Source organism: Phasianus colchicus, chromosome 13 (assembly GCF_987193195.1).
Source record: "Phasianus colchicus chromosome 13, bPhaCol1.hap1.1, whole genome shotgun sequence".
Taxonomy (NCBI): Eukaryota; Metazoa; Chordata; class Aves; order Galliformes; family Phasianidae; genus Phasianus; species Phasianus colchicus.
In genome coordinates, this window is record NC_143448.1 from 4258867 (window position 1) to 4282229 (window position 23363).

The 23363-nt window shown below is 39.1% G+C and overlaps 2 long non-coding RNA genes across 16 annotated transcripts in view; one reads left to right on the plus strand and one right to left on the minus strand.

The window, feature by feature from the left end:
- The window catches only part of LOC116243587 (uncharacterized), a 519295-nt gene that overhangs the window by 273233 nt on the left and 222699 nt on the right, over window positions 1-23363 (plus strand). For all 15 annotated transcript variants that reach the window (XR_016470864.1, XR_016470861.1, XR_016470865.1 and 12 more), the window contains one exon: window positions 5216-5280. This is a non-coding gene — a long non-coding RNA (uncharacterized LOC116243587). The remainder of the gene's footprint in view (window positions 1-5215; window positions 5281-23363) is intronic.
- LOC149916120 (uncharacterized) lies at window positions 819-23242 on the minus strand. The gene is made up of 3 exons (XR_016470873.1): window positions 21309-23242; window positions 20463-20541; window positions 819-1043 (listed from the first exon to the last, which is right to left on the minus strand). It is a non-coding gene; the product is annotated as an uncharacterized LOC149916120 (long non-coding RNA).

Consider the following 23363-nt stretch of genomic DNA (forward strand, 5'->3'; position numbering starts at 1 on the left):
GAGCTCCTTTGTCTTCCAGTGTTTCTCAGATAAAATATATAATAAGAAAACTCATGCAGTTGTTGACCTTTAAATGTATATTATAGTCTTTCATTTCATGGTTTTAAATAGCTATTTTCTTATTATAATTTAATACATGTTATGCCTACAAACCTGGAAAAATTGGCTTGTTCCATCAATTTCAAAGGAACACAAAGTACATTCTGTTCTCCACTGTAAAAGTTTTATTAAACTTGATAGCATTTAAAATAGTCTTTGAGAACTGCTGACACAGTGATTCTGGGTTCTTCTTGGCTCATGTGTAGCCTCAGCGATGCCTGCAATGAGAAGCTTATTTCCTGAACTGGTAATTGCTGTAGTCACACTGGTCTTTGGTCATAATGCCTTTCTAGGTCCCAGTGCACTGGATTCAGGAGAAAGGTAAAGATCATATTGAGGAACAGTTTGCCCTGAGGGATTCTAACAGAGTAGATAAGAGCATTTAAACTGTTCTGCAGCTGTTGAATGATGGGCATATTTAGTACGGAAGCCTGGAGTGATGATGGGATGGATGCATTGGTATAAAAGTCAGGCTCCTAGCTGTCAGCTAAACCCATCCATAACATAAAATGAACAGACTTTGGATATCTTCTTGTATTAATGCCTATTGTAGAAAAGAAATCCTTACTAATACTGCAGAGGAATGATCCTCATCTAATAACTTAAAATGAAATCAGTTTTCAGGGGGAGGGTTGCAAATGGCAATTCTTTCATGAATAAGGAAAGATAATTTCCAAGAGTAGACATCATGCTCTGATAAATATTCATGTCGAAGCCAAGCAAATTTGGAATTTGCATGAGTTATGACAGTGATGCTGGCTAGCCTAAAAACATCCCTTCTTCTCTTCAGTGACTACTTCTGCTTACCTTGCTATGCACCTTTTGTGGTGCAGCAGGGACCCAGCTGATGCCATTAAGGGTCATTGTGCCTGATCCAAACATGTAAGTGCAGCTCTGTTCTTAAGGCTTGCCAGGCCTCTGTGGTTTCTGCCAGGTCCAGGAAGCTGTAAGAAAGGAGGAAGATGTGAGTAAGCCCCTTCCTCAGAAATTATCCCAATTAGGGCTGGGAAATATATCTTCTGAGCTGAAGGAACAACTAATGTATAGAAGGTTTTCATGAAACTTGTAGGCTGATCTCTGTGGGTAAAGCTAGTACTTGACCTTTTCTCTCGATGATGCAAGAACTGTTAATTTTCACAGCATTTTCTCTCTAACTCTCCTAAACAAGGAATCAAACCTTTTAATATTAGTGATGGTTTAAATATTCTGTGCTAAAGCAGTGATGAAAGAGACATCTCAGGGATTTCTGAAGAATGGAAATTCCGGCTGCATTTGACTGTTTCTCTTTTAAGAAAATCGTTTTAAAAGCCTGGATATAAATAGTAGTTAGGCAGTACGAAATGCAAGTATGCATTAGAAAACAGTGTTTGGTTCACGTCACTTTTAACTTGGACCTGTGGGACACGGGGCTCATAATGGAAATGTCTGATATTTTCAGAGTCCTGCTGCAGTCCATCCAAGCCAAGCAGCGTAATTCAATGATTGATGGAATTTTGGGGGTGGAAAGAAGCATGGAAGCTGGCTTTTAACTATAGCCCCGTGGTAACATACCTCTGTGCGGTGATAGAGCACCCAAGGGGACTCTAAAAATCCCTGAATTAATAAAGCTGCGTGAGGCGAGAAAAGCCATGTTGCAACAAACCAACAGAAGTGTCGTTGGGGGCAAGGGGGGAAAGAAAACCCAAAGAACTCTTCTTTCCTTTGCTAACAGAGCATAGCAGGCAGCCACATGGTCGTGTATTATGTGCATTCTTTTTATTTTTCATTTGTTTTCTTGGTCAGCGCGCCGCAAAGAACAGCAGTGACGGACAGAGCCACAAACCCATAATGACTGCATGCATTACAAAAATACGGACAGTGCTTACAGGAAAGTGACACAGCAGATTTAAAATGTGTGGTAACATTAAAAATGTCTCTGTTTATTCTGGTTCCCACACTTCGGGGAGTTGCAGGCATGTGCTTTTCCCTTGGCAGGAATCTGACAGGGCACTTAGTGCCTACCGAAGGCTAAGTCAAGTATAGCAGCAGGGCCAGGCCCTGAGGCCGAAGCAGCAGACTTCATCATCCATCATCCCCTGACAGATGATTTTCTGGCTCTCTATTACATGGGGAGAAAATGTTCACACAAGGCACAATAAATACATGTACAGGGAGAATCTCCTTTGCACAATACTTTCGTTCTTATCTGTGACCAAATGCTCATCGTTATGAAAAGCATTCAATTAGCTTACATAAGGAAAAAGGTCAAGGAAAAAAAAAAAACTTAAAATTTAAGTGGCAACCTTTTCCTGGAAGCTGGTTTCCTTAGATCACATAATGCTGGCTATTTCTGTAAAAATGCAAACACACACAAGATCAAACTCAAACAAATAAAAATTGTGTTTAGTTGAACACAACTAAATTCAGAAACTAAATTTCTGAATTTTTATGGACAGGAAGCTGTTTTTCTGTGAAACTGTTGGCAGCTTGGGGTTGAGGTATCCCCTGTGAGGTGCTCATGTTTGGATGCAGCACTTGCATTTCTGCCATGTTGCATTCAGCAGAGGTGGGTTTTGCAGCAGTGGTTCCTGCTCAGGACTGGGAGCCAGCGTGCAGGATTCCTGACTGTGAGCATCAGCACAGCGTTTGGATCTCATCTTCACCACCTCTACATTCTGCATTTCTTCACCTCACAGGGGAAAAACGCTTTCAAGAATGGTAAATGTTGTTGAATTTTGATAGGAGTTAGTTATCTAAGGACCAACACAGATTTATCCACTGAACTTAATGGGTTTTTTATTAATTGTTAGGCACTACGATGATGACAGTGTTTTTGCATGTTGCAGAAAAATGTTTGTCTAGAGCTTTATTAACTAGTCAGCATCTCTGGGGACTTGTATGCAGCCACCAAATAAGCTGCATAAATGGGTACCCACTGATTTGTGCTATCGACACTTTGGGAAGTGGAAGGGATTTTCTGGCATTTACTGTATCTGTCATAGAAAATTCAGATCAGATCCTTCACATTGGCTTTTCCTATCAAGGTCATCCAAACCACTAAAAAGTCGTGAGCTGCGGAAGGAAATTCTAAGAGTTCTCATGTGGTCATTGCTAGAGAAATCATTTCCTTCAGTATCCATATGTTCAGCATATTTGCCTTGTTCTATCTTTGGTAAAGTTGTGGCATGGTTTTCAGGGAGAGGAAGACAAAAAGAAACTTTGCAGAGGAAAAATTTTGGCTAACCTATTTTGAAAAGTGTTACTGAATCATTAAACTCAGCAGAATGCTCATTTTCCTATGGTTATGGAAGCAACAGGAAATTCTTTTTCTCCCTTCCCTTCTCAGCCACCCTGTCTCTCCAGCTCACAGCTAAGGCTGGAGGGGTTCCTTTGTCATCTTACCTTTCCAACTGACATACAGATGTTATGAAAGGAGGTCTCTCATCAGAAGTGATGTTCTTGAAGTCTCATTTAAAGCCAAACAAATAAAAACACTGAAACTCTGCCAAGTATGGTGTGTCGGTCCCATCCTGCCAATGTGACATAGCAAATATCCCCAAGATTGTGAGCACTGCAAATGGACTCTAGCTGGCTGTCTTAATATGTAGCATTAATGGATGCCTTCTTTTCTACTTTCATATCTGCTAAACAGTGATCAGTTAAACATCCTTCAAAGCATGTGGTACAAAAAGACCTCACTGAGTTCCTTGTGTTTGCTTTATTTTTTATAGAACTACCTGCATTGAACTTGCATGATGATTTTTTTTTCTGCATCTAAAAAGGAAATAAAAGTACAAGTCTGAATTTTGGCTGTGAACAGAATACTCCTTTCTGCATTTCTTCTTTCCCCCTGTATTTTCCAGTTTGTTGCAGCTATTGTAGCTGATGTGATCCAAACTGTTCTCAGGGATATGTATGCATGTGGTTCCTGGTATCCCAATCTCTAACACAGCTAATTACTGGGTGTTTCAGCCTAAATAAGTGGCCTTAACGTGATCTAAGACAGCCCAGCTTTGAGCAGGGGTTGGACACGATCACCCATAGGTCTGTTGGTGGAGAGACTAAGAGTTGTTGTTGGAGTTAGGGTACTATGGTTAGGCTGTTGGTCTTGATGATCCTTGAAGTCCCTTCCAACCTGAGTAATTCTATGATTCTATTCTATGATTCTAAGCTGAGCTGTGGCAGAGGTTGGAGCCATGTCAGTGTGTTCACTTGCTCACGTGCTGAGCACACTCAAACAGTGTTGCTGAGACAGCTGTGAACCCAGAGATTACACTGCCATGAAAAGGAAGGCCTGTAAGATGGAGGAAGAAGGAGGTTTTGGCTTAAAGCAGGCCAATGGCCAGCAATTAACCTTAGCTGGAGAGTTCCTTATGCTGCCTTGCACTGACCTACAGCCTTACCTGTGATTGCAAGCTGATTTATGGTGTTGTCTGCTTGCAGCTGTATTTAAAATAAATAAATAGATAAATAAAAAGAAGCCTTTTTAAAAACAAAATTTTTATGTTTTTTTTTTTTCCAACCAAAATGCCTCTTGTGCAAGCACTGGCCATATATCCTTTCTCAAATGCAGAAAAGCCTCACAGAAAAGCCTCATATCACAGCCAAGTGATATGAAGAGCCCTTTGCAGAGAGCAGGCTGTCAGAAGAAATGTTCTTGTTAGTGGTATAAAGAAAGGGAGATCTAAAACACCTTCACTTTGTGTTTTGTTTTGCCTCTTTGGGGATGTTTTTCTTAAATAATGGTATAAACCTGATATCGTTATATATTTGTAATGAAGCAGGAAATTCTTGGTAAGCCAGAAACTACCTGTGGTCACTGTAACGGAATGGAACTAATCTAATCTAAAACCTAATGCCCGAAGCTTAGGGATGCCAAAAACTCCAGTTTCAAGGAGATGGGGATAGAGGTGCTGCTCAAGAAGAACAAATTTCTTCATCAAAATTTCATTGCGTTTGTGAATGAATAATTATTTGACCAGTTATCACTATCCTTGGGAAAAAATTAGCTGCTCACTGAATGGTTTTACTTACTCTTTTCTCTCCCTCCTGAGAAGTTAAATTTTTTCATTCACTGTTGGCAGAGATTAAAGTATCATTTGCTGAACACTCAAACAGTTTGGTTTTATTTTCCCAGGTTTCTGAGGAGAGCCAGCAGTGAAACCTGGAGCCTGTTGCAGCTAATCAAGTCATGATGGGAAGGTAAGAAATTATCTTTTTTTTCTTCCCTAGAGTTTGGACTTTTTTCCTTCTTCATTTCAGTGCTGCTCACAGCTGTATTTCCAAAATTTATCATGTCATCTTACAGATACATTTTCTTGGAATTTCAATATCCACCCCTCACATTTTCTGTGGGAGGAAAATAAAAGACTTCATCCAGCTGTTTTGATCAGTAGAAACTGGTGAAAGTTCTTCCATGTGTAAAAGAGATCTTGTCACTCCTGTAATGGGAACTGTTTCACAGAGGGCTTGGGGTGAGGCTGTGAGAGGCTTTATTCAAGAAGATGGGAGGCTCACACACAATTTTACACGACGTGGTTGGGTGTGTTCAAGCTGTGGTTTGGGTCTGTGATTGGTGCCTGGAGTCAGGTTTTGTACCGCCTGTGCGTTGAGACAGGATGAGTGAAAAGGACAGCACTGCTACCTTCAGATCTCTCAGCTCTCTCAATTTTTCTATTGTAATTTTACTTTAATTTTACCTTTGGCTTACTAGCACAAGGATTCCTGAGTGCAGCCCGTGTCAGCTGTCTAGATTCATAAGCCTGTTCCTATTTGTTCAGCAATCTCGGCCAAGAACATCCCAGAATTGACAGTTTTAAAATCCTTTCGTTTATGGGAAATTTTACACATTGGATTTTCCAAACACTCAGCTGGGGAGTGATCACTGCAAACATCTGAGAACACTTTAGCTATCCTAATTCTCTCACAATGTCTTACTAATATCCAAAGGAACAACTGCTCATTTCATAAAGTAGCCTGCCAGGTTTCTTCAAAAGTTGTCTCAAATATTCTAAGCACACATAATACGCATTGTTTTGCTCCTTCCCAAATAAAGCTAATATTCCCCCTTCATAGGATATCTCAGGACATCCTTTTTGAAGCATGCAAGGTCTCTTTCGGGGATGATTTAACTAGAGGACAGCCTTACTGCATGCCTTCTGTGTAGGAGAAAATTTTGTCCTACTTGAGTCTCTTTTAAGGATAAGTAAGTGTAAGTTGACCACCAAATTTGGAATTCAGTTTTGTCTTTTAGTTCTGGTTAAAATAAATGCTCCTGAATTTTAAAAGTTCAAAGGTTCATTAAAATGCATTCAGCACTGCCTCTGGGGTCATACCTAAAGTATTTGTAGGAAAGCAATATTAGTATACAATTTGCAAAGCAATAACCCATATCCCAAGTGAAAAGGAAGCACTGTCAAGCTAAAAGCTAAATAATAAATACTAATGAACAGGGACTCTAGAAAATCACTGTTGGAAAAAGTAGTAAATCCCAGGGATTGGTTGTTTTGCTCCTGCTTGCTAACTTCTGCACAGTTTTGCTGTTTCCTGCTGATGCCTTGGGAGAAAGGGTTTTGTCACTGTAGGTCACAAAGACAGTTTTGCAAAATGTTACCAACACATTCTGTTCTGCTCACCCAGGCTTACTGAAAAAAAAAAAAATAAATTGGCAACCAGTACAAATAATAACAGAGAGGCTTCTGCCAATTATTATTGGCAATTATTGATGATAATGACTTGCTAGATGCTGCAGGAAAATAGCAAAACAGGGTAATCATTCCTTTATTTACTTCTTGGTATGCTGATACCGATTCCTTGATTTACACGGGAAAATGGATGGGCTTTCTGGCACCAATACTTTAGAGCAGGTCTTCCAAACTTTATTACGTCTGGCAAGGACTTCAGTCCACCAAGAAAGAGAAGTTTTGGATTGCGTGAAAGTGCCCACAGACTTAAAATGAAGCCCAGGTAAAAGTGCTTCCTGGAACTTTGGTTAGGGAGCTTGTTTTGATCAATGAATGAACCTATGAGTCCTAGCAGAGATGCTCCAGAGCAGGAGCAATGCCAGTGTTCTCAACCACAGTGCCTCTGCTGAAATAGCGATTGTTATCTGTGATTTCCTGCCCACGAAAGGTGGTGTGAGCCAGTGTGCTCAGAGAAATCATTGTTCTGATGTTATAATGTAGTGAAGTTGCCAGGACATAGAAGATTAAATAGCTGCAATCCACTCTCCAAACAATATCACAGTGGATGGCTGGGAACCACCCTGGAAGCTGGGAGCTAAATTTTATAGAGGATTCAGTTCCAAAAAAGGTAAAACCATTCAAATGTAAGACAGCTATCTTACTGGATAAATAATGTAAAACACCCAGGCTGAACAGAAATAATTACAGTGACATCACTGGAAAATAGAGTTTGCTGATGAAGAAATTATGTACAAATACCAACAGCAGTTAAGAGGCTTAAAGACTCACTAATTTTCTTAAGACGCCGAGTGCCACGTGTATTTCTTGCAGAAGCAGTCTAAACGTTTGGGGTAATTTAGAAGGCAGACTGAAATTTATATGTAGTAGGAGTTTTTCAAAACTTATTTTTTCAGTGGTGAAAGTGGCTTAGATAATGCATTATCCGTGTATGATTAAAACAGTAAAAATTTGATGATTTCACCTCAACGCTCTTACTTTATTATCAATTGGAAATACGCAGAGACTCAGATACTGAAGTTCTGGTAGCCCTGTGGTCTGAACTAGTACTAAGGAAGGTGAGAATTTTAAGGAGAGATATGTCCATCCCCAAGAGAGATGTGACATCCCCAAGTTTTACAGGAGAGTCAGAATCCCCTCAGTACTGAAGCATGTTGTAAGTTTGAGGTGAGGACCAGAGGGAACAGAGGTGAGCTGACTAAGAAAGAAATGCTCCAGTGCTCCAAAGCAGGTGGATGGACAAAGAACTGTGATTTTAATGGATAGCACCAAATTTGGTGGGGTTTGCTTCCATCCACCTAAAAGTTGGAGTTCTGAGAAGGGCTGACATTGCTTGTGTCTACAGAAAACACTGCCTGCTTCATCCTTCTCTGTGTCAGCATAGGGATCAGCAGGTCTTTTATGTATGTTGCATTCAGGTGTTTACAGATGTGCAGCGTGTAACCATCTGGCCTTTGCTTACAATTGTGCTGCTCATTCTGAAAACATTTGTACATGGCAGCAGCCTCACCAGAAAATAGGAGTACGTACCACGAGAACACCTTTGCTATTGGCCCACTCTGCGTGCTGCACACACAGCACTTGCACTGCTTTTAGGGAAGTATTATGGCTCAGATAGTAGCTCCTATCCTTTCTGAGCCAAATTCAATTGATTGAACCCTGGCACTGCCTGTGTGTTCTATAGAATTGGGTCAGTGTAGCCAAAGACTCTGTGTTTGGCTTCGTAACTGCACTTTACTGCTACCAATAGAGAATATTGTGGGTTGAGTGTAATACTGCAATGGGAGGGGGGGGGAGGGAGGGGAAAGAACAAAACCAGTGCTCACATGAGAAATAGAAGTATTCCATTCTGTATTTTGAATAATATGAGACTCCTCAAAAATATTTCCACCTTACTTGCATTGTCTCCTAACCAAGAAAAGGAACCCAACTTCAGGATACTGAAATAGAATCTCCTCCCAGCCACAACATTTCCTGGAAGAAAAAAACTAGCAATATGTATAAAATAAGGAACATGCTCCAAGGCCAGCCAAGCCTGCCTCCTGTGGATAGTTAATCTATGGCTATAAATTTATATTGTTCTATGTATTAGTCTTAAATGACTTGTACATATGTCCATTGTTGTCAGCTTAGAAAGTATAGTTGTGAAACTTTGGTTCCAAATGTTGAAACATTTTGTCATATGAAATGAACTGAAAACAGCCCAGTTTTTTCAGCAGTTGCATTAAATCTTAGGAGGCTAGGTTAGATAGCAGTGTTTTGTAACTGTGTTCTTCACAGGGAAACTGTAGGAATTTTTTTAACTCTTTAACTCTTGCTGTTCTATTGTTTGGAAAGCCTGCTTTCTGCTTATAATGGTCTGATCTGTGCACTGATGTTATTGCAGGTGCTAAAATGTGTTATATAAGTCAATGGCTGATCATTCAAGAGCTCATATACCTTACCTTCCATCATGTGATTTAAGGACTTGAAATGGGCTAAGGACAGGAAGTAAAGTACACAAGCAATGTAAGTTCTTCGAAAGGGAGCATTCCATCTGCAAGGAGCTCTCTGCTAATCCTAACTGGCTATGCTAATAGGGTCTGGTGGAGAAACAAGAGGGCAGAGCTAATGTGGTTGATGTGGAACAGGTGGCCTATCGTTGGACAAGTTCTTCCACAGCTGATTCTGTTTTTTTTTTTTCTTAAGTGTAATTGTGTCCTTTGTACTGGCATGTTTTTGTGGGAGGAAAGAGTCAGAGTCCCTTCATGAGAAAACACTGCTTAGGCTAAAATATAGCAGGTGATAGCGGGGTTGCTTGAGTTTCAGATTTAAGCTCTCTGAAATACGAAGCTCTGGCTCCAGATGAATTTGGCAGCATCTGATTCTCTGCTGTGAAGTCTCCACACAGCCACGTGAGGTGCCCTCCCCTTGAATTTCCACAAGCCATGCAGCAAGGAAGCAGTGAAGCCAAGAAGAATACACCTGAAAACACAAGGCATAGACCTTCACACACAGGCCAGTGCTTTGTCCTTAGGGGTATGTACACTGTAATTCTGCTAGCCACATCCATAGGAAGTCAAATACTAAAACTGCTAAATTACTGAAATTGTGTAGGCACATAGTTAAATCACCTGGGTGGAAGTAAAGTCCAAAGCAAGTGGTAGAGATGCTATGCACCCACTGCTGCCTGCTACTCTCCTTTTCAAAGAGGTTCCTACATCTGTTAAGCTTATGGCTTCAGGTGATGCCTGGGAGGTATGATCTGATGGCGCACACCTGCAACCCCTTCTGCTAGAGGCTTTAAGGAACAATCAGCAGTTTTAGCTCTTTATACCAGCTAGAAGGCCCTGTGCTGGGTGGAACAATTTTAGCCAGATTTAGGCTCCCTGCCTAGTTTTGAGTGACTTAGAGGGTCTTCGGGTTTGGGAAAATTCTGGACGGGTGAGTAATAATGAGGTATAGCTTGCTTGCCCAGTATTCAGTGTGTTCCCTTGCACAGCAGTAGGAAAGCAGATCATGAAGTATCTTTTATTAGAGGGTTTGTGGTGGGTTCTTTCAGAAAGGCAAAGGGACTGCATTTTGCCTTTCTGCTTTTGTTCCTAGCTGGTTTGGTAGCAGCAGGGAGAGGCTTACATTAAAAAAAGTGGACTGTGGTGATGCAGTTCAAAAGAACTCTAATGTTGCTGTATATATTGTGTTTCATCCCATGTTTTAAAGATTTAGTACTAGAACCAGAAGGTCTTGGGGAAAAGTCCCTTGGGATGCTGCCTTGTTCTCAAGTTTGTGAATTTAGAGACAGATTCAAGGCAAAAACTGAGGCAAAAATAACCCTGATCTCACAGTAATGATTAGCGGGAGAGAAAAAGGTGTTACGGCTGAGGCTTTTTATTTCAGATCTGGAATATTAGGCTGTCTCCTTAATCTGTTCTGTTGAAGAAAAGCTTTTTTTTTTTTTCTTTTTTTTTTTTTTAATATGTGAATCTGATGATAATGTAAATTTGTAATGATGGCATCAAGAAATGTAACGGTCACGTTGGTAAATGTGCACACATAGAAAAGTCTTCTGATTGCAGGGGCAAAGCCAGGTTAGTTGCTGGGAGGTACGAGTAGTTACAGTTTAAAGTAATGGCAGAAAGCAGCTCACAAAATGTGAGTTTCAAACTTTATAAATGGCTCAGGTGTCAGTCAACTAGTATTGCTTCCAGGCTGGTTGTGATAGGCTCTATTTCACTTCCAAACAGCAAAATACTTTGCATTGTAATCTGTCTTTGGCCAGTCTTGTTTTTCTTCTGCATGTCCACAGCCCTCCGCACAGTAAGATTTCAGGCCCAACTGAAAGCTGTTTCATGTACCACATGGTGAGCAATAATATGGGAGGCTCCATCTCCCTAAACGAAAACTGACTCTTAATAAAGAGCACAAAGGTTCTGCATCTGTAGGTTGTGCTCAAGCCATGTGCATGCAGAGGAGCTCCTCTAGTGTGCAAACCCAAAACAAAGGAAAGTCGTGTTCTTTCCTGGAAAGTCTGTGTGAGGGTGCTGCAGAAACTGCCTCCGTGTAAATATTTGGAAAGAATACATGTGTCAGAACAAACCAGCTGCTAAATGAATAGTGTTCAGATTAATTGTGTGTGTGTGTGTATATGTAAACATGTGTTTAAGCACTTGCAGAGAACTCTTTCTGCCGGATGGCATAATTTCCTATTTTATTTCTATTTTTTGCCTTTCATTCTGAAGTGTCTTGTTATGTCACTTGGAGACATATTGCTGAGCAGCATCAGCAACTGATCTGGTACCTCCAGCTCATCTATTTCTCTGTGCTGTGCAGAGACCGGGACTGACGAATGCTTGGTGCATATGTCTTCTCCATTGAAACTAGAAACATTTCAGCAACTTCACTCTGTTTTAGTTTGTAATTTATTGATGTGAATGCCTAAGCATGCTGGTTTCTAAAAAGACATTTTGATTTAACAGAATGTAGATAATTGCTTTGATGTTTTGGATTTAAAAGAACTGTTTATCTTGCTTAAAAGAGATGACGTTTTCTTGTAACAGTATTGTCTTTATTAATATATGTGCAATGGCTTATAGCACTGATATCTTCCAAAAAACTAGATGGTTAAAAAGAAAGAATAGCTGCTAATGTGAGGGTGATAGAAATAATTCAAAGATGATCAGTTGCTATGATTTAGTTCACATCGTTCACTTAGGGAATAAAAATGAATATTAAAAAAATATATTAAAAACACAAGCCCTCATCATTTTGCTGCTTTTGGCATATTTGCCAAGCGACACAACTGCATATTAGAAAATAAAATGGTTTCTCATTTGAGACTTTCCTAAATAGAATTCTTGGTGGATTTAAAATCGACACCAAAACCTGTACTTTGCAGCTTGGAGTATGCCTACATTCAAATGCAGGGACAGATCCAGCAGTGCTTACCTCCTGGTGCTGCCGTTTTGATTTGGAGCTGTTGTTCTGCCATTAGTGTGTATAAAAGGAAAAAAAAAAAAAAAAATTCTTGAAAGGAAGTATCCTGTTTTCATCCCTAAATGGAGATCTTTTCACATGGAAACAATTGCGTGCAGAAAATTGCTGGAGCAATTTTGGAGGCCATTTTTAATTTAAAAATTTGCCCGTGCACAGTGCACCGTTGTTTCTGCCTAAAAACATATTTTAACAGTCAAGCAATATAAATTCTTTAAAAATTGAGTTTTAGAAGGGGAATACTGATACAGTCTTAGCTGCTGGCATAGCAACTTGACAAACAGTCCCACCCATGCATTCATTGACTTGTCATTTCTGTTGCTTTTTCCTCAGCTGCAACTGGCTTGTTTGATGGTTACTCTTTTTGCTATTGACTATTCCTGCATTGACAAGAAAATTCTCTACAGCTTCCTTTTGTCGCATAATTTCAGGAGCCTTAAAACCGTTCAGGTTTTAAGTTATGATATGTTGATGTGAAAACTTGTGAATAATTTGGTCAGAATTGATACAGTAACTTTCCAGCATTGGGACTTTTGTAAATGAATTTGAAAATTCTTCTTTCACGTTTAATGTATTTTCTCATCTCAGTGATTTTTTTTCTGTCGCATTCATCAGCTTTTATGATGCGCTGTAAATTGCTGTGCAGTGTTCTGTGGTGATTTAGATGATATATCTATTAACAGTACTGTAATATAAGAGCACGGTAACTTTCTTCTGCACGCCATGGCATTTTCACGTAAGAACGCTTATGTCAGAAGTACATTGCTCTGAAAGTAATCCCTCCTATTTATTTCTATGGAAACTAGCAGATACAAGGAGTACAGTAGCACTGTTTCTCAATGCAGTCATTGCCATTGGCTCTGCATTTTCACCAGCAATAAGCAAGAGCCTGCATACCATGCTTGTAAAAAATCTGCACCAGTGGAGGTGACCCACTGTCACCACTGCTGAGATGTGCCACTCCCTGTGCTCACACCCACTGCTTGGTCTCCATAAACATTCAGCAAGAGTTGATGAACATCATTGGCACCATTTTGTTTGCATGAAGGAATTCAGCCCCACCCCTTTGCTTCATACACACTTTCACATCAGACATCGTTTTGTCAGAGTGCCCCTCTGCTGCCATCTGTTGCGCAGCATCAACATGTGACAGAATAGTGGCAGGAAGATTTGGCTCCTGCTGCTGTACCACCACCATTTGCCTGGATGCCCTGGGCCAACATAATAAAATAGGAGGTGTTACTTTCAGAGCAATCCTTGTAGATGCTATGATATTCCAGGGAAGAGTTTAAGTAGTTACTTTCCTGCTACTGGCTGTGGTGTTTCAGAAGCTTTTTAGTGAAGTTGAGCCTCTAATGAAGCGTGGAAAGCAGCTTAGTATCTTTTAGAATTATTTAATCTTAAAGCTGAAATTAACTAAATTATTTCCTAGACTCGGTAATTAGAATCCTGCTCATGATTTTAAATACATATTTCCTTCTTGGTTGCACAGTTGATTCTTAGTGCTTCATTCATTACTAACTGCATGGTTAACCTCAATGTATGCACAGGCAAATTCAATTTTGCTGCAGTAATTAGTATGCATTTTGAGGAGAGGAAAAAAAGTGGCATGCATAGCAAGATTTGCTGTTATATATATATTATGCATGTATTGCAAATAAGAAATCACAGCTGTAAATAGGTCCATTAGTAATACAGATTATTTGCTTTATTTCCATGAAGTTCTTTAACTTCATTGTAGGAATTTGTTGTTCTTTGTCTCTTCCTCCCTTTTCAATGTTAAAATTTCAAGCAGTGTGATATGAAATCAGAAGGGAAGGAAAAGCAAACTGATGTATGTTTTTAGGAATAGTTCAGAAATTACATAGCCTATGAAAGTGACTGTCACAAGATTTTGCACAAGAATGAAGAGACGTAGGATGAACAAAGAATTAGACATCAAGGGACTTAATAAAGAGAGCTAGGAGATATTTCTAACAAAACCTCTGTAAGAATACTAAATAATGGGGGAGAGTAGGGGTTATGCATATATTTATATATTTTTAAGACAGTATGTTCCTGTCAGGAAACAACCAGTGATATATCTTAAATTACGGCTCCCTTTTGTTAATTGTTGAAAAAAAGAATCTGCTTATTCATCAGTAATTTGGCTTAGGCATTCTTAAGGTGGGCAGAGATTGCAGACAATCTCAGAACATACATTCAGCCAAAAATAGGCAGATACAGAAAGACATAAGGAAATAGAAGCAATACCTAGAGTTTTAGAAGTCGGGTAGGACTCTGTTTAGAAGACAGCTTCTAACTGGTGAGATGTGTAAAAAGATTTTTCATGTATGCAAGTTTTTCCATAACTGTATAATGCATGGGTGGTTTGTTCCTTTCTTTTCCACCTCTGTTCCAATCAGCCACTGATAGCCCCATTTAGAGACCAGATGACTGCTCATCTGGTCCACAGGAACCATTTCTAATCTGCTGACTTGGCATTTACTGGGCTGATCTCCTGGCACCCAGAGAATCGCACTCCCATTGTTCTGTGAAATCTGGAGGGAGGTTTCTGGGCAGGGGCACGTGCTCTGTCCTCTTGGGATTCAAGCCACAATGGGCAAATTCCTAGGTCTCGTGTGATTGTTGCTACCAGTGCTGATGGCTAGACAAGGGCTCTTGGAGATTACTCGCTTTGGTGATAATTACTGCCTGGCTAAAGATGTTCTGTCTCCTACCTTTGTTCTTCAGGGTATAGAAATAACTTAAATCGTTATAGGTTCCAGGTCAATAGAGAGTTGCTTTATGGTTATTTGTGCTTTAACTAAGCTGTGGATAAGTAACTCTTTAAGAATCATTTACGTTTTCATGGCATTGTCTCCTCTTGACTTGTGTAACAGTGACCGAAGTTCTTGTTTTGGGGTGGCAAGATGGGATGTTCCCTTGGTCCAGCAGTGACTTTCCAGAAAGTAGTCTGCATGAGGAAAGCAAATAGTGTGTAGAAAAGATACGTTCCCAGGAAGAAAGATAATGTTGAAGACATGAACAAATATGTAGTGATTAATCATGTATTAGCTGTGAATGATTTTTAACATCAGAGGATGCAATCAATGAGGTTTTTGACTGAGTAAGGACTTCAAGGTTTTCTATATGAAAAAGTGAGCTGACATTCATTAAAGCTAATTAAAAAAAAAAAAAATCCGTACAACACTTTTGACTTAAAAAATCAAAAAGTAAAATTGTGAAAGGAAAATGTATCATGGAAACATGCCTATACTGTTGAAATCTTTACATGAAAAAGTTAAAAATGAATCATCTGCTTTCTAATTTCACTTCAATGTTGATTGTACCATTTTATATTTTCTGATGTATATTTAATATGTACGCAATATAAAGTAAAATTAATATTTTAGCACTGTGAAAGCTAATAAATTTGAGAGACACAGAGAAAAATATATTATGGTTTTAAGTTGATTGTTTTGTCATATAGAAAATTCCTCGTATTTATAAATTTTAAAAGTAAAAACTAAACCTGTCCTTAGAGTCCTACCAGCTGTGTGATTGTGGCAGCTATATGAAACACTGCGTTTTACATTTACTACAGAAATTGCAGGAGACTGTCCTTAGTGTTTTACGTCGAAGTAACAAAATGGTGCAGCTTTCTCTGATGATAATGTAGTTCTGACAGCAGCACGAAGGTCTGTTCTAATGTTCTGTGTAGTAATTCCTGAATACAGAGGTGAAAGAGTAAAGAAGCTTGATCATGCAGACCCTTCTTGCTATAAGACCTACTCAAGTAGGTAAAGTTTCTGTTTTGTCATTATCTACTGTTTTCTCCTCCCAGAAATTAGGAGAACCAGGCAAGCCCCTCTATGTATAGAGCTGTTAAAGAATTTCCAATTGAGAAAATGTCTATATCCTCCTGCTGCTGCACACAAGAAATCATTACTCCTGTACTCTCATCTTTTTGTTCCATTTGTATGTAACACCCACCAATTCTTCCTTTCCATCTATTCTTTTCCTCTCACATCTCCATATGCTTCTCAGTTGAAAAAGGACTTCAGTTAATCTATGAAATGTGTCCACTACTCTCTCCTTCAAAGAAATTCCTTAGAAACCAACCATATTTCAATTATAGTGATTCCATACTTCTGTTTCTCTGCATTGTGAGTTATAAAGAGAATTATTTTAAGAAATGATGCAGCAGTGGAAAAGGCAATGCAACCATAAGATGCATTAGGAGTGGTATTTCCAGAGGAAATGCTAGTGCTATTATAGAGACTCTGGTACAACCTCAGAAATATCATGTAGTGTTGGTCAATCATGGACAGGAATGTTTTATAAAACTGGAACAGATGTAGAGAAAGGTCATAAGAATTAAGGCAAAGTGAAACCTATTTTATGAGAAGAAACAAAAGGATTTTACATGTTCTAGCACAGCAAAATAAAAGCTGAATGGCTTACAGTTTCTGTCTAGCATATAGTGGTTGGGGATGCACAGCAAAGTACCTGAACTAACTGACAACACAGAAATAGTTCTTCAGTAGTTTTAAACTAAAAAGTCATTGGTTGTTTTGTGAGTTTTCTTCTTGTTGAGTTTTGTTGTTTTCATTTGTTGGTTTTGTCCCCTGAAACCAACCAGGGTCTTAGTGAGAATGCAGGGAGAGAAGAATTTTGCATGCTTTCGTGGAAGCCACGAGAAATTATATGAGACCAAAATGCGTACCATAGGAAATCCTTTTCAATGAGTCCCACAGCACTGTAAGTTTTATCCATTAATACCTTGAGTATTTTAATTTATATCTCATCCATCTGCTATAAAACATTTAGCCTCGTGCTCAGATGTTCCTTACTCTTTCACATACTTCCTGTGCAATATTAGGTAGGTCACCATGTCCTCTGTCTTGCACGTGTACAGTGTGTATATTAGTATTCCCCCCCATTAAAGGGGTGCTGGAAGGATAAATACAGTAATGGCTGTGTTGGCAGAGGCAAGTAAATATTTTATCATAGGCAAGGAACCTCTTTGCATTCATTCAGGTTCTCTGCTACGTAGTATCATTTCCGTCAGAAAGGCTTTATAAAGCTGCAAGAATAATAATGAAATGTTTGGTTAGTTCACTTACAAATATTTGCATGTCTGCTTTTCCTGTTTTTGCGATAAAGAATGTAAAATTAATTGGAGCTTGGTCTCCCATACAAGGCATGAGTGTGCTGGAGAGAGTCCAGCACAAGGCCACAGAGGTGATTAGGAGTTTGGGGTGCCTGCCTTTGGGGGATGGCTGACAGAGGTGGGGTGGCTCGGTCTGGGGAAGAGAGGAGTCAGGGAGACCTTTTCAGTGTGAATGAGTACCTGATGAAGGGAGTAAATAAGATGTAGGCAGGCTTCTCTCAGAGGCAATGAGCACAAAATTGAAATGTAAGGCTACTTCTTAAGCAAAAGGAAAAACTGATTCATAATAGGGGTAGTCTAGGGCAACTAGATAAGTTGCCCATGGGGTTGTGGAGTCTCCATTGTTGGAGCAAGTGAATATGTATTTCATACATCCTCTTAAAGAAAAAGCAGCATGATAGAACCCTGAGATTTGATCTTTTTTAATAGCTTTCTGCCCTACCTAAGTACATGGCAGCTCGAGGCAGGTATGAATGGTGACTTTCTTAGGCTAGTGTCACTTGGACTTCTGCCATCGATTTCTGTGCAGTCAGGATTTCAGGGTAAGTGACTCAAAGTGGAGAGCCACTGTTGTTCTTAGAGCTGATGTTTTCTTTTCCTTCTGAAACAATATTGATTTACTTCTCGAAAGGGAAGGCTTAAATCTGTATACTTTAGAAGTATATAATGACACTTCTGTTTTATGCTTTGTAAAGCAAAAAAGAAATATATCTCCTGTAACAGGGATGTGGCGAGAAGAAAACATCTTGTGGCTTCTACATCAATTTTATAAAATAAATGTAATCCTATCCTGTGAACAATGGGGGATAAACTTTGCATCTGAGTTTAAATTTTCTGTAGTGACAACCCATAATTTCAAAGTAGGGGACTCCTTCTCCGTGCAAATATCTGTTGCTCTGCTAAGTGAAAGCTATACTCTTCTATGTCCTAAAGGAATATTTTAAATATGTATTCTCATTCCAGTAAGGCTGTTCTCCCTGAAGTAGTAGAAACCTAGACAGAGGAAGCAGAGAGGAACAGTGGTTCCTTGAGGGAACCTTTTATCAGCATTTGCTTGTGGGTCAAACATTCACCTGCGTCTGAGAGATGAGCCATGCTGAGATGTGCAGATGTGCTCGATTAGGTCTAGTCTCAGGTTTTCAGTTTATAGTTTGAGACATTTTCCTTTAAAAAATTTCTAAGCATGTTGTTAAGGCACGAATCACTTTTTTTTTTTTTTTTTAATTCAGCTGAACTATCTGAAAAAGAACATCAAGAATCAAGATCTGTCCCAGAGGGACTCCTTCCAGGACAGAGCTTTTTGTTTCATGATGAGAGACAGAATCAGAGCTGTCCAAATAATAAGAACCAGATTCCTGAAGTGGTTTATGAGAGGAGACTCGAGTTTGATTTATTGCTCGTTGTAGGGTCTGATTATCTGTTGTTGTGAGTTTCCATGTGGCCACTGGTATACGTCAAAATGTTGTGAAAGTTTAATAAAAGTTTGAAGTTCAAGTGCATTTACATTATTTATTGTCTTACTCCTCTTTAAAAAAAAAATAATGTGCTATCCAGTCAGACAGCTGAAAGTCTAGAGTAACTCATCAAATGCCATTAATGGCAGAAAGTGAAAAACAATAGAATACAAAATAATTCCTTCCAGAAAGAGCTTTAGACTAATTTTAATTAGACAAGACGTGTGAATTGCAAACACGTCTACAGAAATCCATAGTTTTTAATGGAATGGTTGTAGGAGATTGCTGTTTGGTTTTGACTCCTCAAAAAGTATTATTTATCTCACTCCAATTAACTTGTATTAGCTAGCCATATATATATATATATATTTTTTTTTTTAATAAAATAAAGTGAAAAACAGTGATGTGTGACAAATACGGTACACATTTACTACTTCATGCCAACCACAATAGGGTTTATTCAGAACTGGTTGTCTGTCTCTGTGAAATGCTGTTATCCTGTAAGGCTAGCTGACAGATGAACAAGATGCCAGGAAGGAAAGTAATGCTAGTAACATAAAATCAAGGAGCATGTGATATTGAACAGGACATTGGCTCCATTGCTGTGGCACTTGGTCCACCAATACACTCTGTTTCTACATATGGTGACAGCTTTTCTCTTTAGAAGGTATTTTCATGATCTTTATGATAACAATCTAAGAATATTTCTGTGACTTGATTTTGCTTTTACCCCATTAGAAGTGATTTCGCTGTTACAGCTGTTCAGTCTGAGTCATGCTCCTACTGGTACCTACAAAACATCATAAACTCGCAGTAGAGAAAATGATAATGCTTTAAAAATGCAGTGGGGTTTTTTGGTTTGTTTTTGGTTTGTTGGTTTTATTATTTTTTTTACCGCCAAAATATAGCAGCACGGTTCCCCTTTATATGCTTGCTTAAATGGCAGTCATGCTGCAGAAAATTAGCTAGAATATCAAAATTATTTCTCAGATCTGATCAGTATTCAATTTTTGAAAGATAGGGAGAGAGTCTGACAGAGTTGCAGGTATTATTCCATTTGGGAAGGATTTTGTGGAGTGGATGTTTCTCACGAGTTGAACTGTTATCCATCTTCTCCGGGCTGTGCTAATGTTCATGCTTTGTTCTGTCTGCTCGTTCTTATTTTTCTGGAGCAGAAGGAAAACTAAAATGTAGCGGAGCAAAAGACCAACTGAAGACATGTGCAATGGAATGGCAAGTGAATGCAGAGTATACCAGAGGGAAGAAAACAGCCTGTTGCTATACTTTACCCTCTGCTAAATTAGATGTATCGGCTGAAGTAGGGAAATCAACTGCCAGGTTAATCACCTCAGCATTACCTCCTCCTCAGTGTGCAAATACTGATTTTAAAAAAGAAAAATAGAGAATGGTAACGTTACAAGAGGAGTAGGTAACAAATAACAGAATAAAGCAACATGAATTGCCATCTGATTTGCTATGTGCAGGTATTGACCACTGGCTCTCAAAATTACAAAACTGAGATATTGGAGAAACAAAAGATGGAGGTGAAACTGCAGCCAAATGGAAAGGTTAAATGGTCTGCCTTAGAGAGGTGTAACCACTTACCAGAGTTGGAAGGGCTTGGCAGCAGCTGCCCTTCAAGTGCAGGATCAGGGCTGACGTCTGTAACTGTTCCTCACATTAACTGCAGGGAGAAAAATGCTACAGTTAAAACACCATTCTCTAAAGTTTTAGGTCCATTAGATTAACCACTCTTAAATCTAAGAGTCAGCTTTATTATTTTAACTAGTTTACAAGGAGACAATATATATGATTGCATATATTTTTTTCTGGATAGTTGTGGGGTGTTTTTTGTTTTTTGTTCTTTACCAGTAAGCTACCTACTCTAGAATGTTGAATGCATGGGGGGAAAAAACAACAACTTTATTGGAAATTATTGTATTTGAAAAGGCCTTAGCTATTCCCCAGAAAGAGGAGTAGAGAATGCAGGGTCAATTTACAACCTGACCTGAAAGCACAGAGTTGATAATCAGCCATCATTGCTTATTGTATCTATGATCTGATTTGTTGAAATGCTCAATAAATCCACTATTAGGAGAAAAAGTGCTTACATGCATTTTTTTTCCTTTAAGAAAAAAAAATTAAACAACAAAATAAAAGATTGATTGACAAGACATCAATAAAGCTTTAAGCATACACTGCTGACCTTTTTTTCTTTGCTCTGCAATCTGTGTTTATTAGAATTCAGCTCCTATAAATAGGTTTCTGTGGATAAAGAAGCAAGCAGCTTCTTAGGAGTTTTGCTCAATAAACTTCTGTGAAAAATCTGAAGACTTAATACATGGCTTTCAATTTAATTCATTCTGTCTTCTCTTCTTAAAAATATAAGTGGGGATGAAATAGATTTAGCTGGTGGAATGTGTTTTCTAAAGCTGTTTTCTTAAAACTCACCTTTCCTTTTTAATGTCTGCTACAGCAGTTCATTTGGAACAGACAGGATATTTATCATCTCACGCCTGGTACTGTAGGCTATTTCTTCTCTTTAAATAAAAACATATTATAAATCTGTGGTGCACTTGGGTGTTGTAGCACTCAGGTTAGTGACTTCAAAAGTAGATCTGAAATGAGGCTTTGGCACGCACTAAAGAATACTGACCAAGTCTTCGGGCCCCATTTTCTATTTGATTTTTCCTGAGCAGAAAAATCTCTTCAGAGCCTTTCAAAACAGTAAAGGTGGCACAGCAGTGATGTCATGACTTTTAATTTTACTGCAAGCCTCATGATATTCCTGTAGTAGGTTTTTGTTGTTGTTGTTCTTAAAGCCCTACTTCTTGGAGTCTTGTGAGAATCCATCTTGTTCTCTGTTGTGAAAGTATATGTGTAGCTGGTGTTGCTGTAAGCAAAAAGTGAAACAGAGGGAAAGGTAAAAATTTGAAGCCTGGTGAGAAAAGTCCCTGAGCAAGCACTCGGAGCATGTATGTCTCCTTCGTGTGTTTTACTGAGTGGAATCTTCCAGTGCTGGCAGGCAAAGATGCATCTGTCTTGGTTTCAGATTAGGTATGCATATTTCGTCAGCTGTTTCATGATAATAGAAAAGCCAGCATTATCAGATTCTGTCCCAGAGATTGCTTCTTCCTTAACATCACCTGAAAATCAAAGTTACTGTCTAAAAAGCTGTATATTACCTTCTTTTCACATGCTATTTCTGACTCAAGCAACTTTCCCTCAATAAATCATGCTAAACCCCAATTAACTTAGGCTCTCTCTTTCCCTTTCTTCCTTGTGGGAAAGTGGGGAAGGGGTGTTACAGCACTCTATTTGTTTTTAACAGAATTCTTCTCTCTCCATTGTGTTTGGTTGGAAGGTCCTTCTACCAGTACTGACTTTTAGGGATTAGCAGAGTTTCAAATAGTCGTATAGTCATTTCAAACATTTCAAATAGTCATTTTTAGTTTCTCATCCACAAAGAGGATCTGCAGGACACTTCCAGTTTGGTTGATCCCACGTAGCATGGAAACACTCCCATGGTGCTCGAGCTTGTAGGCACCTGCACAACTTGTTTCTTGACATGTGCTAGAATTGAAAATGAGAGGGCACTTCCTTGTTTCAGACACTAGATTTGGCCTGTGTTGGCTATTTGTAATACTGTTAATTGATCCTCTGCCTCTGTTTTCCTCACACCCAAATAGATGTGAAAATACTAAACCATCTTTGGATGGTCTTTTCTTTCACAGTTCTGAGTTTGTTGGGATGCGATCGGGGAACTTTTTGCTATAGAACGGGTAGTGTTACTCCTGTAAACCAAAAGGTGTGCACTGCAAAGAAGAGATTGCAAAGAAGAAAGCCTATGTTTTTTCTGTCCTTAGATATGCAGGGGAAGAATAGCATGTTGGAGGTGCAGAACGTCTGTAAAGTTTCCTGCTAATGTGAAGGTGCTACAAAATACAGGTGGTTTTTTAAAAATGCTTTATATTTATAATGGATATTGTATACTACAAATCTTTCCTATTTATGCACATCTGAAAGACAGCCACACTCCAGTCGAATTTTATCTATTTGATATAAGACTTCAGGCGTGCAGGCATTACTGTCAGATAGGAGAAGGCTATACAGAACTTTAATTCTGCTTATTCAGTGATAATTTATTTTGCAAGCTCCGATCATTAGGATTATTATTAATTACCACACAGTTCAGCTGCACTGACACACAAAATCTTTCTGATATAATTGAGCACGTTAAAAATATTAGATTAATGTATTGTTTCTGTCAGGTTTTAAACAGGACAAGATAACGTGGCTTATCAAAATCTGAGCAGGCGGGGTGATCATTCGCCTCCCTCATCACACACTGCCCAAATGCTTGGTGCCAGGGACGTGGGCTGCCCTGAGGAGGCCGGCTGGAGGAATAAAGGCTTCCCTGTGGTAATTCCTGCCTCAGTGCTCTGCAGAGCAGCAATGGGGCAAGTGCCTGGGCCTGGTGCGCCTCAGCACAGCCTGGCGCTGCGC